Source organism: Mytilus californianus, unplaced genomic scaffold (genome assembly GCF_021869535.1).
Source record: "Mytilus californianus isolate M0D057914Y unplaced genomic scaffold, xbMytCali1.0.p SCAF_21, whole genome shotgun sequence".
Taxonomy (NCBI): domain Eukaryota; kingdom Metazoa; phylum Mollusca; class Bivalvia; order Mytilida; family Mytilidae; genus Mytilus; species Mytilus californianus.
Window position 1 is genome coordinate 1,708,510 of NW_026262670.1, and position 17,805 is coordinate 1,726,314.

The window sequence follows — 17,805 nt, forward strand, 5'->3', positions numbered from 1 at the left end:
ATGCTAAAACTGTCGTTAAATTTAATCCATGAAGGTGAAGTAAATATAATCATTTGATTAAAATATCCAATATGGCTGCTGTAGCAATGCAAAAATTGGTTAATATGCTCGAAAAATGAGATGTTTTAGAGGTATTTTTCCCTTGGAAAGAGATTTTAGCAATAATCAGTTATGAAAGCACTTTAGATTTGGAAGAAACACTATAAATTTGTTAGGAGTTGAGTTGAAACTCTAATTGGAAAGGGATTTGACAAGACAAGGTGAAGGATCAGACGGATACATACAATAGTGATCTAATAATAGAAAGAAATTGCACATTTTGGCAGGTTTTTGTTGTTGTATGTTACTACTTTCCTAGCAGTTTTGATCGTTAAGACGGACTCATAATTGTGCGGATTCATTCAACAAATTATGACGAACCAACTTTTGTAAATAATAAACGTTACCATAGCATGAATGTACAGGCCATAACAAGTGATTTCCAAAGCAAGTCTTTACTAATTTTCCCTTTTTTTTTAACTTCAAATATTAGCACATTGTGTAGCAACCTTGACCTTACCGCTTACAAAGGTACATTTTAATGGGTTAATTCGGCCAACAGATAGCTCGAACCATACGATATTAATATTTGGAGTAGTTTTATCTAATCACATACATATTTATTTTCATTTAGTAAAAACTATGAGCTTGACGAGGATACGAGGATACAAATATTAATAATGAAAATTTACTATAGTAAGTGTTTTATGTCAGTGATTAAGTATACTATATAGTGAATAAAATGTCTCATATTTCTAAGCTGACACAATATACAAAAACAAGCACCTGTTATTCAGAATTTGGGAAACCTCATTTCAGACAGTCAGGGATTTTTCAAAAGAGGCCTTATACCCCTGTGGAGTGAGGCATACGGGGCCTATTACTAGTACCTTTAAGAAGCAAAAAACTTTTCAATCATTCATATCACCAATATATGTTTGATTTTTTAAACATTGAACACTGCTTCTTCCAGGTCTCCGGTAAAATACCCAAGGTCCGAGTAAGACATGATAAAATATCAATTGCAGCAAGATCATAGATCATCTTTATAGTATATAGTATCCAATATATAGATAAAAATAGAAATTAAACGTCATTTTTATTTCCTTTTACGTCGTTATCTGATATTGTGAGTTAAAAAAAAATAAAACAACGCTGAAACCTTTAAAATCATTTCTTTTTTATGGTGTTTTACTAGTTAAAACTTTATCAGTTCACACAAACATGCATGTTTCTTGTGAGTTGAAAATAAAGAAATATTCAGCAATGTCTACATGATCATATAACTTTCTTCACCACAAATTATGATATGAAACAAACAAACAACGCTTGGGTGGTCTCTTGTTTGCCTCGAGTGCGGAAGGCCATGGGTTCAAACCCAAGCCGGGTCAAACCAAATTAAAATTGGTATTTGCTGCTGCTCAGCTTATCACGCAGCATTAAGGAATAAGAGCAATTTTTAGACTAGTCATCTCATACTCATATAAATGTCTCTTAGGAGGGTGATATGTCTTCTGGCGGACTTAATGAATTAGCACGTTAAATATTCGACTCAGCCAGTCTGTCAAGTACAAAGCAGAGTTAAACTTCATATTTCATTTTAACATGTTTGCATCTAATTTTCCGCGCTGGACGTTAAACAGCCATCCATCATCATCACCATGAGACAAACAACCCATGCAGAAACACAATGTGATCCTTTAATATTTAACATTTGTGTTTATTTTTCTTCTTTCTTTTTTTTTTGAAATTTGAAATAATATGAGACATGTATATATCTGCTTAAAGGATTACACAAAACTTTTATTAATTATCTGATCGTGTTAAAAGTCATTATACATGTTATAGTGCTGTTATTTTTAGAGGCGATATGATTGATTGTTGGCTGAACGTGTAGTGGAAAATACTTAATGCATATTTATGACGGAGAGTAAACGGGGGATAAACAATCATAAGTCTAATAAAAACAAACAACACCCTGACACAAAAGAGGTGACATAAAGACAAAGGACAATAACAAAAATTAAAACAGGTAACTGCAGATTGAGCACAAATCCATAAAAAAAAAATTTAAATCAGAAATATAAACTCCATAGATATTTTATTCATAGTAATTAGCTATTATCTTTCTTGGTCAGTTGTAGCATAATAAAATCCAATTGTAAAAGAGACCACCTAAAAGGGACAACTGCTCCTTGTCAAGTGGAGGTGTCAACCTACAAATTTGGGTACAGACTTCCGGCTAGGGTTTGATCAACACACCCCATTCATATATAGATTTATGCTAAAATCCCTACCCATTCATGCATTTCATAAGAAAATCACAACCCATTTATATACATTTCCCAGCAATCATGACATCTTATCCCAATGAGATGTTAAATACATGGGATCCATGATTCATATTATGAGATAAACAGATCAGAACACAGTTTTTACAGACATCAGAACAGAAGATTTACATGTATGACCCAATGACATATAAATTTGGGCACTTTGATATATTACCTCTGTGAAATTACACGCCATTGATATATTTGTAACATTCTAAAAAAGTGTCCCATAAATCAGGCCATTAGTTTTCTCGTTTGAATTATTTAACATTTGTCATTTCGAGACCTCTTACAGCGAACTATGTGGTATGGGTTTGCTCATTTTTGAAGGCTGTAAGGTGACCTATAGTTGTTTTAACTTCTACGTCATTTGCGTTCTGGTGGAGAGTTGTCTCATTGGTTATCATACCACATCTTCTCATTTATATATTAACTATTATGCAACCCCCCTTTTCCCCGTGTGAATATTGGATACACGAGATACATCATTATAGTGTCGGATAGTTTTATTTGATCTTTATTATTGTTTTTATTACCTTTTGATAGCTATTATTTGTGTGTGTCTCTGTCCTGTATGTTCTCCCATTTATTTGTATTGTAGTCCGGTCATGTAGTCTTGTCATTTTAATGTTATATTTAACATTGCCATAAAAGCGGGAGGTTTGGCTAGCCACAAAACTAGGTTCAACCCACCATTTTTTCTTAAAATGTCCTGTACCAAGTCAGGAAAATGGCCATTGTTATATTATAGTTCGTTTCTGTGTGTGTTTCATTTTAGTGTTGTGTTTCTGTTGTGTCGTTGTTCTCCTCTTATATTTGACGTGTTTCCCTCAGTTTTAGTTTGTAACACGGATTTGTTTTTTCCTCAATCGATTTATGAATTTTGAATAGCGGTATACTAATGTTGCCTTTATTTAACTGCAAAAAAATATTTGTTCAGATCTTTGTTTTGTTAATAAAGGTAACAAACAAGTCTCAATTTCATTTTAATGATAAAAAATTATTGATAACCTTCTCTTCATTAAACCACTGTGCAACATGACATTAAACTTAAAAAATCAAAGAATTAAAATTGTCACATGGTGTTTTCGTATGCCGTTTGAATTATAATATATGTTATTGCTCACAGTTCTGAATTTATTTTCAACATCCTTAATAATTATCTAAAATGTTAACTTGATAGAAGTGCGGACGTGAAAGAAAGCACTCTTTTCCAAAGTATCAACAGAGATTACATTCCACGGATGTTACATTACAACGATTTTGTCATTTATCAAACAAAAAACGTGGAATCGAGTTAACAACACATATTACAGGTTTTTGAACTTGTTGAAGAACTCATTATGGTGTGGATACATAAATTTAACAAAGACTTCAAATTATCTTCTATCAACACTCAAATTCCATGAAAGATAAACTTTATGCAACCAACAACATAACGAGATGACTAACAACAAACACTGACAATGTTTACGAGCATGAAATATTAGTCATATGCTGCATGGTAAAACTAGTTTGAACAATGATTGAAACTTTTTATAGAAACATTTTTACTCATAGAATGTAATTTTTTTGGATTTTTTTTTCTTCGACTATCCTAGTCCAAATAATTATGCCGTATTGAAATGCTATTTTATTTTCGTAGAAAGGCGTCACAGAGAAAAAAATAAAATAGCCTTTCATGATGTCATAATTATTTGGACTACGACCACCATAGCCAATCATTTCAGATAACAACTTCTATAAACATGATAAACAAACAAATGAAAAACTCTGGCTCATTTCATGATCAGTCATGGGTAAATGGAAATGTTTATTATTGCAAAATGTACCTGAAAGCATATTTTGTTAAAAAGAATGCATTAGTTTTTGTATTTCTGAAATTATTTTTCCCTTTAAGCAAATTTGATTTTGAACTCATACAGACTATTTCGGTTAATCTAAAGTATGATTTGATTTGATTTGATTTTTGGTGTTTTAACGCCACTTTTAAGCACCGCTTTTGGGCTATTTCGTGGCGGCCAGTTTTTATTGGTGGAGAAAACCGGAGTGCCCGGAGAAAACCACGGACCTTCGATAGGAAAACTGGCAATCCTAGTCAATTAAGATTGGAGTCGAGTGCACCCGCACGAGCGGGGTTCGAACTCACAACCTCAGTGTTGACTGGCTAGTGATTACAGACGTAACTACTTAGACCACTCGGCCACCGAGGCCCCCTCTAAAATATGAATATGTTACCATATATATACAACATGCACAAAATATGAACATGTTATAAGATATTATATTCAATAATATTTGGCACCCAAAAAATTTGGTTAAAAGAAGAAGGTTATAATTTAAAGCAGAAAAGGAAGTTATAGGCCCTGATTTACCTAATAACATGCATAAACAAGAAATGATGCTGTTACAAAGTCTCCCAAACGAAGCTCCCATAATTCGTCATTCCCAGGGTCGCCTGACATCACAAAGTCCAGTGAAAATTGGTTTGGTCCAGTAAAGTTATATTAGTGATGCCTGGGGACTGACCCTGTATATCATTCAAATCTTCTTGACATGACCAATAGGACTATATATGGTTTAGGGGTGGGGATCTCGACCATTTGCAAGATATTAGAACATTGAGGGTGGGGGGACCCCTGGGGACTGACCCTATATATCTTTCGAATCTTTGTGACATGACAAACAGGAATATATATGGATTAGGGGTGGGGATCTCAACCCCTTTACAAGATATTAGAACTTTCTCAAAAGGCAGGGGGTGGGTGTGATCCCTGGGGACTGACCCTATTTTTCATTCAAATCTTCTTGACATGACGAAAAGGAATATATATGGTTTAGGGGTGGGGATCTCGACCATTTACAAGATATTAGATCATTGGGGGTGGGGGACCCCTTGGGACTGACCCTATATAACATTCGAATCTTTGTGACATGACAAACAGGAATATATATGGTTTAGAGGTGGGGATCTCAACCACTTAAAAGATATTAGATCATTGGAGGTGGGGGGCCTGGGGAAAGACCCTATATATCTTTCGAAATTTGTGACATGATGAACAGGAATATATATGGATTAGGGGTGGGGATCTCAACCTCTTTACAAGATATTACATGGATTTTTCTAGCATTCCACAGGGTCCGGTATTCGGACCCATTCCCAACGGCAAAACCCCTTCATTTTTCCCAATTTTGGGGGAAAAATTCCCAATTGATAACAAAACTCATTTTCATATTTATTATTCGAGACAGAGATGTTTATTATGTTCAACCGCTAGCTTTATGCCGAAAATTGCCAACAAGTAATGTGTAAATCCCAGTTGAAACATAATGACTGACAAAAAACAACAATGGCTGCCAAAACACAGGAAGTGAAGAAAATTACAAAACCAGATCAAATTCCGGAAACGGATAAGGCTATAATTCCGGGTTTGCAGATAAAATACAATAAATAAACAAAAAAATGATTTGTATAGTTCTTAATATACAAATCCTTGAAATAAATAAATTAAAAAAAATTCAAGCATGTGACAGCTATGAAATAACAACCCTTAAACTGAAAACTAAAAGATATATAAAAAAGAAAAGAAAAAAGAAACAGGATGTATTTTATACAGAAGAATATTTTAGTTCACAAATTTTCATGTAAAAATAAAATAAAATGTGACAATACTTGTCTTTTTCACCAAAAAACAGAACAGAAAATTGAATTATTAATAGCATTCATGTAGTTTCTTACTTTATTTTCACCATGTTCACCAAAAAAGAAAATTTTTATTGAACTAAACACACTAAAACTAGCATTTGGTATATAGGTTGTATTTCCCAATTTCACTGAAAACCGCGTTAAAAAATTCCCAAAACTGGCCAGGGTCCTTTTTCTCAAAATACCTAGATAAATCCCTGTATTAGAACTTCCTCAAAAGGCAGGGGGTGGTGGTGATCCCTGGGGACTGACCCTATTTATCATTCGAATCTTCTTGACATGACGAATAGGAATATATATGGTTTAGGGGTGGGGATCTCGAAACGACATGCACAAACGACACCCTCATTGCACCACTAGACATGTTAGTCTAACATATTGTGAAACCTTAAGTAAATCTGACTAGCGGTTTTGGAGAACGGGTGCGGACAAGTTCATTTAAAAAAGTGGCAGAAGAGGAAGAGGAAGAGGGAAGAGGAAAAGGATGTCACCCTTCCCCCATAGCCACTGGCAGCCATTTTGAAAATTTTAAACAGTGAATGCACATATATGCATGGCAATACATCTTTCTGTAAATTTTCAAAACATTTAGAGCATTTTGAAATTTTTTTAAGTTTGGACCATTTTGAAATTTTTCACATTTTTGCTGTTTCCATGGCAATGGCCACCATTTCGAAAATTCAGACAAATAGCAACTCTGCACATCTCAGTTGACATTTCTGTGAAGTTTTATCAAGTTTGGAGCATTTTGAAATTTTTGAACATTTTTTAATTTGTGCTGTTTCCATGGTAACAGTTACTGATTCTAAAATTTTAAAGACGGATGCCACTTTGGCAGATGACCAGGAATATACCATGAAAGAATCATGGAATTTGATTTACCATTGTAAGTGAGTAAATGCTACTTTTAAGAATTTCCCGATGGGGCTAATGGTAAATGTTTCTCCAGTTTCCATGGTAATGGCAGTCATTTTGGAATTTCTAAATATGGTCAACACATATTTGCATGCCAGGCTTCATTCCACTAAAGTTTCATCCAGTTTGGTCCCATAATGAAAGATTTAATGGATTTGCAATTTTTATTTTTTGTTCACATTTTTTCTGTTTCCATGGTAACGGCAGCCATTTTTTAGTTCTAGAGTTGCACTGCAACCCTCGTCAGGGTTCCTTCTTATAGTGCCCCATCATTTAGATTGGTTCCTTTGGCTCTGAGAAAACGGGTGGACAAAATTAGGTGGAAGAAAAATAATAATAACAAGTAATCCTGTGTTAGGATGCTAACACAAAAGTCGCCAAAACGGACCCCAACCATTGTTCTGCTGTTTCCATGGTAACGGCAGCCATTTTGAAATTTCAAAGTGGGAAATCACATCTACACGTGACAGGTCACATTACTTACAAGTATCATAAAAATTGGACCAATTAGGCTTTCGTGTTTCCATGGTTACGGTGGCCATTTTGGAATTTTCAAAGTCAAATTCCACATCTACATAAGACAGTCAACATTTGTGTAAAGTTTCATTAAGTTTGAAACATTTTGAATTTTTTGACATTTTTGCAGTTTCCATGGTAATGGCAGCCATTTTGAAAATTCCAAAGTCGGATGGCACATCTACACATGACAGGTCACATTACTGTCAAGAATCATAAAGATTGGACCAAATCTAGATTTTTCGCATTTTTGTTTTTTCCATGGCAACGGCGGCCATTTTGGAAATTCCAAAGTCAAATTCCAAATCTACATACACTTGTTAACATCTCTGTAAAATTTCATTAAATTTGAAGCATTTTAAAAAAATTTCACATTTTTGCAGTTTCCATGGTAACGGCGGGAATTCTAAAAATTCCAAATTCGAATTACAGCTACATATGGTGCTACCTATAATAATCTATCATTATATAACATAAAAAGTACATAGGAATAATTCAACACTATCACATGACTAATCACATGACTATTGTTCTAGAATGTTCCATGAAAATTGACCCCCTAAAATAATGCCAAGATGATCCCGGGCTGAAATAAAAAATGTGGAATGGACACCTAGACATCGGTCTCTTGTATTACACAAAACTTAAAGGTTCTACCAGTAGCGAATCCATAGTCGAACAATGACCCCACCCATGTTCTGGCCCCCAAATAGTGCCAAGTTGACCCCCATTTGAAATAAAAAATAGTGAATGCACCCCTAGGAATACTACCCCAACATCATACCAAATATAAAGTTTCCATCATTTAAGGCTTGGAAGAAAATGGTCGGACAAATTAGGGTTAGGAAGAATAATAATAATAACTAGATTTGCCATTGCAAGCAATAGCGGATGTCACCCTTCCCCCATTGCTACTAGATTGCAGCCAGTTTTTAAATTTTAAACATCAGATATACTGATGGCTATACATCTTTCTGTAATTTTTTAGAACATTTAGCGGATTTACAAATTTTACGCATAATTTTTCCTTTTTTGCCTGGTTTCCATGGTAACGGCAGCCATTTTGGAAATTCCAACGCCAATTGCCGCTTCCACACATGACAATCAACATTATTGTGAAGTTTCATTAAGTTTGAAGCATTCTGAAATTTTTGCTCCTGTATCCATGGTAACATAGTAGTTCCAATGATTGTCAAAATCATTCAAAACCTGTATATAATGGACAACTATATTGTATAAAAATTTGATGATTTGAAGTTAAAGCATACCAAAATTATTCACCAAACCCTGAAGTTTTTGGAGCATTTTGACCTTTTTGCATTGTTTCCATGGTAACAGCAGCCATTTTGGAAATTCTAACTCCAAATGCCACATCTTCCAATGTTGCTCATTGTTACTGTGAAGTTTCATTAAGTTTGGAGCAATTTGATATTTTTGAAATTTTTGGTGTAGTTTCCATGGCAACATAGTAGTTCCAATGATTGCCAAAATCATCCAACACCAGTATATAGTGGGCACCTACATTGTATTAAAATATAATGATTCTAAGTTTAAGCATATCCAAATAGTTCACCAAAACCAAAAACTTGATTTTTTCACATTTGTTCCGTTTCCATGGTAACGGCAGTCATTTTTTATGTTCTTAAGACCTACTGCAACTCGAAATTTTGTGTTCCTCATTATAGTAGACAATCATTAAGATTGGTTCCATTGGCTCCAAAAAACTGCCGGACAAAAATCATTGGAAGAATAATAATAATAACAAAGAAACAGAGGAAAAGCAATATGTCACCCGACATTGTCGATCGGGTGACATAATAATAATAATAATAATAAATAACGGGACAAAAACATAAAGTCCCCAAAACTCCGTTTCGGCGACTTAACTAGATTTGCTATTGCAAGCAATAGCGGAGGATGTCACCCTGTACTGGACATTGTCACAGTAGCAGCAACCATTTTGAGTGTACCAAAGTCAAATGGCACATCTATTATACATGCTGGAATTGGCATGTCTTTGATCCCCCCCTCTTTTTTTTCTCTTCCCGTAGAATAAGTTTGAGTTCTATACATAGTTTGGGAATTCTTTATAATCTAAAAATAGACCCACACGTGAGGAAGAACGTGGCGTCATGTGATGCGCAAGTATATTATCGTGGACTTAGCACATTTATATTCTTTTTAGAGGGGACCTTGGACAGACAACATGTGTATATATTGACGGAGCGGCATACTAACTGTTCATTTTGTTCTTCAAAAGCTCGCGTATCACACTATACATGTATCTTATCTTGTACAATTAAATTACACGTTCATCGATTGATTTCACCTAATGTGTATATTTTAGCAGGTGTGTGATTCCCGGATGTGTACTTTAATGCAAGTACAGAAATGTCACTAATATGTACTCTTAGTGTTTCTCTCTCTCTCTGTGGCGTTTTTCTCTTCAAAGCGTGATTTTTGTATAGAACAGAAGCACGTTAAATTATATATTTTTTTCTTCTAGCATATTTTAGCAGATGTTTTGCAGTACAGATTTGTATTTGATAGTATGCACATACTCTTCATTACATAATTTTGCCTCAAATTTACGAGGTGTATTATGTTGGGTTTTTCTTCTTTTTTTTTTGCTGTTTCCATGGCAACGTTGGCCATTTCGAAAATTCCAAAGACAAATAGCAACTCTGCACATCTCAGTTGACATTTCTGTGAAGTTTTATCAAGTTTGGAGCATTTTGAAATTTTTGAACATTTTTGAATTTGTGTTGTTTCCATGGTAACAGTTACTGATTCTAAAATTTTTAAGACAGATGCCACTTTGGCAGATGACCAGGAATATACCATGAAAGAATCATGGAATTTGATCTACCATTATAAGTGAGTAAATGCTACTTTTAAGAATTTCCCGTTGGGGCTAATGGTAAATGTTTCTCCAGTTTCCATGGTAATGGCAGCCATTTTGGAATTTATAAATATAGTCAACACATCTTGGCATGCCAGGCTACATTCCACTAAAGTTTCATCCAGTTTGGTCCCATAATGAAAGATTTAATGGATTTGCAATTTTTTTTTTTTTTTCACATATTTTCTGTTTCCATGGTAACGGCAGCCATTTTTTAGTTCTAGAGTTGCACTGCAACCCTCAAGTCAGGGTTCCTCCTTATAGTGCCCCATCATTTAGATTGGTTCCTTTGGCTCTGAGAAAACGGGCGGACAAAATTAGGTGGAAGAATAATAATAATAACTAGATTTGCCATTGCAAGCAATAGCGGATGTCACCCTTCCCCCATTGTCACTAGATTGCAACCAGTTTTAAAATTTTAAACAGTGAATGCACATATATACTGATGGCTATGCATCTTTCTGTAATTTTTTAGAACATTTAGTGGATCTACAAATTTTACGCATAATTTTTCCTTTTTTGCCTTGTTTCCATGGTAACGGCAGCCATTTTGGAAATTCCAACGCCAATTGCTGCTTCCACACATGACAGTCAACATTATTGTGAAGTTTCATTAAGTTTGAAGCATTCTGAAATGTTTGCTCCTGTATCCATGGTAACATAGTAGTTCCAATGATTGTCAAAATCATTCAAAACCTGAATATAATGGACAACTATATTGTATAAAAATTTGATGATTTTAAGTTAAAGCATACCAAAATTATATACCAAACCCTGAAGTTTTTGGAGCATTCTGACCTTTTTGCATTGTTTCCATGGTAATGGCAGACATTTTGGCAATTCCAACGCCAAATTCCACATCTACCAATGTTGCTCATCTTTACTGTGAAGTTTCAAAACATTTTGAGCATTTTTATATTTTTAAAATTTTTGATGTAGTTTCCATGGCAACATAGTAGTTCCATTGATTGCCAAAATCATCCAAAACCAGTATATAGTGGGTACCTACATGGTATTAAAATATAATGATTCTAAGTTTGAGCATCTCCAAATAATTCACCAAAACCAAAAACTGGATTTTTTCACATTTGTTCCGTTTCCATGGTAACGGCAGTCATTTTTAATGTTCTTAAGACCTACTGCAACCCGAAATTTTGTGTTCCTCATTATAATTAACTATCATTAAGATTGGTTCCATTGGCTCAAAAAAAACTGCAGGACAAAACTAGGTGGAAGAATAATAATAATAATAATAATTAAAGAACCTTAGTGAGCACGCTCACATACCCCACGTCCCCACATTGTCATTGGAGAAATAAGTGTAAGAAAAAAAAATTGTATCAGAAAAAAAAATTGAATCATAATTTCCTGTCAATATGCACATCTACATAGTATGTCCTTATTATCTACACAGTTTCATGAAATTCTGTTGTGTGGTTTGAGAGGAGTTGCTATGACAAAAAGTTGCAGTAGTATATTGGGCAAATAAGTTCAAAGGGACGTAACTCCTGGAAAAAAAATTGAATCGTAATTTCCTGTCAATATGCACATCTACGTAGTATGTCCTTATTATCTGAAAAGGTTTCATGAAATTCTGTTGTGTGGTTTGAGAGGAGTTGCGATGACAAAAGGTTGCAGTAGTATATTGGGCAAATAAGTTCAAAGGGGCGTAACTCCTGGAAAAAAAAATGAATCGTAATTTCCTGTCGATATGCACATCTACGTAGTATGTCCTTATTATCTGAAAAGGTTTCATGAAATTCTGTTGTGTGGTTTGAGAGGAGTTGCGTTGACAAAAAGTTGCAGTAGTATATTTGGCAAATAAGTTCAAAGGGGCATAACTCCTGGAAAAAAAAATTGAATCGTAATTTCCTGTCGATATGCACATCTACGTTGTATGTCCTTATTATCTGAAAAGGTTTAATGAAATTCTGTTGTGTGGTTTGAGAGGAGTTGCGATGACAAAAGGTTGCAGTAGTACATTAAAGTAAATAAGTTCAAAGGGGCGCAACTCCTAGAAAAAAAATTGAATCGTAATTTCCTGTCGATATGCACAACTACATAGTATGTCCTTATTATCTAAAAAGGTTTCGTGAAATTCTGTTGTGTGGTTTGAGAGGAGTTGCGATGACAAGAAATAGGACTGACGGACGGACAGACGGACAGACGGACGGACGGGTCAAAAACATTATACCCTCCGCAACTCGTTGCGTGGGGTATAATAAATAAAAGAAACGGAGGAAAAGCAATATGTCACCCGACATTGTCGATCGGGTGACATAACTAGATTTGCCATTGCAAGCAATAGCGGATGGCACCCTTCCCCCATTGCCAGCCGAGCGGCAGCCATTTAGAAAATTCCAAAGTCAAAGAGTGCATCTACACATGCAAATTATCATTTTTGTAAAGTTTCATTAAGTTTGGAGCATTTTAAAATTTTGGACATTTTTGCTGTTTCCATGGTTACGGCAGCCATTTTGAAAATTCCAACTGCAAAATGCAACTCTGCCTATGCCAGTTACCATTTCTGTAAAGTTTCATCCAGTTTGCAGCATTTTGATTTTTTTTGAAATTTTGGACATTTTTGCTGTTTCCATGGTTACAGTGGATAATTCCAAAATTCTAAAAGCAGACATCTCATTGCCACATGTCATGTTATATATCTATACAGTTTCACTGACTTTGGTGAAATACTCTTTAAGAAAATGCTGATTTTATGCATTTTCCTATAGGGTCAATGTAAAACTTGCCCCCAGTTTCCATGACAACGGGGGCCATTTTGGACTATCCAAGTATTGTCTTCACATCTTAGCATACTGGGTAACATTTTCATAAAGTTTCATCCAGTTGGGTCTTATAACGAAAGAGTTAGAATTTTTGATATTTTAGCTGTTTCCATGGTAACGGCAGCCATTTTGAAAATTCCAAAGTCAAACAGCAAATCAGCACATGCCAGTTAACATTCCTGTGGAGTTTCTTCCAATTAGGAACACTTTGATTTTTTTCGCATTTTTGCTGTTTCCATGGAAACGGCGACCATTTTTTACCATTCCATAGCAAGGTGCACAACTTTACATGGGGGTCCTCATTATAGTAGAGTTCCATCAACATCGGTCCATTGGATTCCAAGAACTTGGGCGAACAAAATGTGTGGAAGAAAAATAAGAAAAAAAAGAAACGTAGAATAACAGTATGTCACCTCAACTCCTTGAGGGTGCCATAATAATAATAATAAGAAGAAACGGGACAAAAACATAAAGTCCCCAAAACTCCGTTTTGGTGACTTATTAATAATAGGGAAAAAGAAACAGAGGAAAAGCAATATGTCACCCGACATTGTCGATCGGGTGACATAATAATAATAATAATAATAGGGAAAAAGAAACAGAGGAAAAGCAATATGTCACCCGACATTGTCGATCGGGTGACATAGTAATAAGAACAAAGAAACAGAGTAAAAGCAATATGTCACCCGACATTGTCGATCGGGTGACATAATAATAATAAGAACTGAGCAAAAACAAAAAGTCTTCCCAAACTTTGTTTGGGAGATTGTTTGGGAGACTTAATAAAATAGAACTTAAAGTATAGAAAGAGAAAACTCATAAACATCATGGTTAAATGTATTCATATATATTGTCTACCGTAGAAAGGCTTGTATAGTTCGCACTGGTACATAGTCCGCACCCCCTTCTCCCCACGAAATTTTAGGTAAAAAAACTTTTTGTAACTGTTAGAAAAGGTCTAATGAAACTCCGGTAATTTCAAATCCTGTGCGGTCGTTTGCGGTTTTTTCTTGGAAAAACCTGTTTTCCATCATCAAACAGAAGCTGAAACTGCTTGTAAATGATTCTAGAACGCTTCATGATTGTTAAAATAAGTTTAATTCACTTAAAAAACAATTTAGAAACTTGTGTATGTTTAAACAGGAAGTTTAAAAAGCACGTGTAAAAGAAGAAACTAACTGGTGAGAGTCGAAATCCGTACATAACAGATATCACTATAATACGACTTTGAAAGTAAAACAGTTCCATCCTTTTGTAAAACAGTCTTTAATATATCTATCACATTAATGTTTGAAGGGTCTTAAGCTAATACAAACCATATTAGTCAGTATGAAACACCAAAACGGAACGAACAATAACCGATTACGTTTTGTAGTTTACAAATTCTAAGCTGGTTTACGGTTGTCTTTTTCACTATGTTTGTATCGTTTCAATCAAGCAGATACCAGTTTATTTCAACCAATGCATTGAAAAGAAACGAGAAATTTGTAATGAAAGGTTTATTTTTTATATTTATCAGTATTAATTTGATATTGAATAGAAATAACTTATTAATATGGATGAGTTAAAATTATTAGTTTGAAAAATGATAAGAGCGCCCTCTACAATATAAATAACAAAGATGGCGGAACGTAAACAAACCACCTCGCCCGCGAAATTGAAATTTTTCTCTTATTTCTTGCTTATTGTACTCTATAGTCCGCACCCCGTCTGGAAGGTCCAATTTTGGAGAATAAAACCGCGGACTATACAAGCCTTTCTACGGTAATCTTCTTTTATTTCCCTTTTGTTCAAGGTTTTAAAAATCGATATTAAGGAAATCTCGAATTTACATTATTATGCCTCGGATTGTTTTCCTAAAATAACTAAGTCTAACCTAAATCTAAAACGTGCATCACATTATTTTCCGCAAACATTCTTCTTCAGGTACATGTAATTTTTAACTGTGACATAACTCTAAAACAGTAAAAGTGACGCTACCCAAATGTGTGCTTGATCTGAGTTTTGTGGTAATTAGCATTGTGTTTAAGTTTCATAACATTTGGTTGACATGGTTGAGGTAAACTTAAGTTAGAAAACAGATAAGAAAAAAACAGCAATTTTTCCATTTGTAAAGGGGTATAACTCTAGAACAGTAAAATGTGATGTCATCAAAATTTAAACATGATCTGTGTTTTGTGGTAATAAGCATTGTGCATAAGTTTAATAACATTTGGTTGAGGCAAACTAAAGTTAGAAATTAGAAACAAAAAATTCAGCAATTTTTCCATTTGTAAAGGGGCATAACTCGAGAACGGTAAAAGTGACGCCACAAAAATTCAAACTTGATCTGTGTTTAGTGGTAATAAGCATTGTGCATAAGATTTATAAGAAACCAATTCTGGGACATACGTACAAACGTACAGACAGACATGGGTAAAACTTAATGCTCCCTCTGCTACAGCTGGGCATAAAAATAAAAAATGATCTTATATTCCTTCCAATTGCAATAAATTTCATGTGCTATTCTGCTAAATATTGACTGATTTTTTATATCTTATGTTTGCCATCTTAATTGAAAGAAACCAGTTGTGTCATTAATTTAGCGTGAATTATTTAAATTGGTAGATAGATAAGACATTCAATATCAAAACCAAGTGATAAGAGTAGCTTCATTTAACAGAACCAAGCCACAGCGGCATAACAGATACCCCACAAAGGAGTTATCACGTACTTGACAAACTGAGTCGGATCCTTTTACTTTATGAAGAAATGTACTCATTTTTTCGTTTGGAGTTCTTGTCAATATAACACTTCCATGATACAACTGATTACCAATTATCATTCATTTACCATAAGTGGTCCCCCTTAAAGTAACCTAATCACAAGCTTTAACATAAATAAGTTTTAAATTCAATAGACCGTGACTGAGTGGGCTGGGCAAAATAATATCCCTGGAAATTCGATGTGACACTGCTAAAACAACTGAATACCAAGTATCACTGACTTTCCTTTTGTGGTTCCCCTTAAACTGACCTAATCATAATTTTTAACAAATTGTTGACACTACTAATAGCAGGCCTAAGTCTTGCCGCCTTGATTTTGTCAACGCCAAACAAAAAGTAAATATCATCTATTCTCACTTCAGAATAGAATATTTTCATATTTAGAGGTATAATAAATGTTGATCTGAAAACAATTTACATTTTTACAAAACCAAATATTTGGGTCCTCAAAAGAAAGTATGTTTAAACAAGAATGTGTCCATAGTACACAGATGCCCCACTCGCACTATCATTTTTTATGTTCAGTGGACCGTGAAATTGTGGTCAAAACTCTAATTTGGCATTAAAATTAGAAAGTTCATATCATAGGGAACATGTGTTCTAAGTTTCAAGTTGATTGGACTTCAACTTCATCAAAAACTACCTTGACCAAAAACTTTAACCTGAAGCGGGACAGACAGACGGACGAACGGATGGACAGACGGATGAACGAATAGACGCACAGACCGAAAAACATAATGCCCCTAGGTGGGGCATAAAAATAAAACAAGAAAGCACACAATATTGTGCTAAGCATACCTCCACTCTTAATTCAGAGTATTGGAAAGCAAGAAGTAGGGGTCTAACGATCTGAAAAGTGCAAACATGTTAGAACTCATCATTAACAAGCAGCTTATTTGAGAAAAATGTGTGACGAAAATATTTGAGTTCATTAAGTTCATTCAACACATCAAACATGTTAACAAATCAAGTATCTGCAAACAGGAAGTAAATATCTGACATGTACGCCTTACAATCATTCCATAAAAAATATATAGTTAACCTTTTGCTTAAAGTATCTGCGAAATAGACCTAACCAAGAAAACTAAACTTTGACCAATGAACCATGAAATTGAGGTCAACATAGAATTAAGGAGATGTGGTATGATTGCGAATGAGACAAATATCCACCAGAGTTCAAAGAAGCGGAGATAAGAAATGATAGGTCACTGCAAGGCATTCAAGGAGAAAACCACACACCATATGTGTGGCCACAAAACACACCAGACATGAACACTTAACATGAACTCTGCAATACAGACATGCATACCATACACTTATTTTAAATACCAAATATAGATGACTTAATGCTTATAGTACCCAAGAAACAGACCTTAGTATGACAAGAGTGCACACGCTGAAATGTCGCCTTCTTTACTAATCATTGATATTAAGTTGATAGTCCTAAATATAAAGCTTTATTACAACTGTCACATAAACTTAACATTAACCAAGTAAATATAAACTAAACATTGACCAATGAACCATAAAAATGAGGTCAAGGTCAGATGAACCATGCTAGGCAGGCATGTACAGCTAACAATTCTTCCAAACAACAAATATAGTTGACCTATTGCTTATAGTTTAAGAAAAACAGACCAAAACACAAAAACTTAACACTGAGCAATGAACCTTGAAAATGAAAAAGGTCAAATAAAACCTGCGTGACTGACAAATAGATCATAAAATATTTCCATACACCAAATATAGTTGAACTATTGCATATAGTATTAGAAAAAAAGACCAAAACTCAAAAACTTAACTTTGACCCCTGCCCGCTAGACATGTACACCTTGCAATCATT

The 17,805-nt window shown here is 34.5% G+C and overlaps 1 protein-coding gene across 12 annotated transcripts in view; it reads right to left on the reverse strand.

Annotated features, from left to right (window-relative positions):
- The window catches only part of LOC127731936 (uncharacterized), a 144,403-nt gene that overhangs the window by 44,247 nt on the left and 82,351 nt on the right, over window positions 1-17,805 (reverse strand). The window lies entirely within an intron of this gene.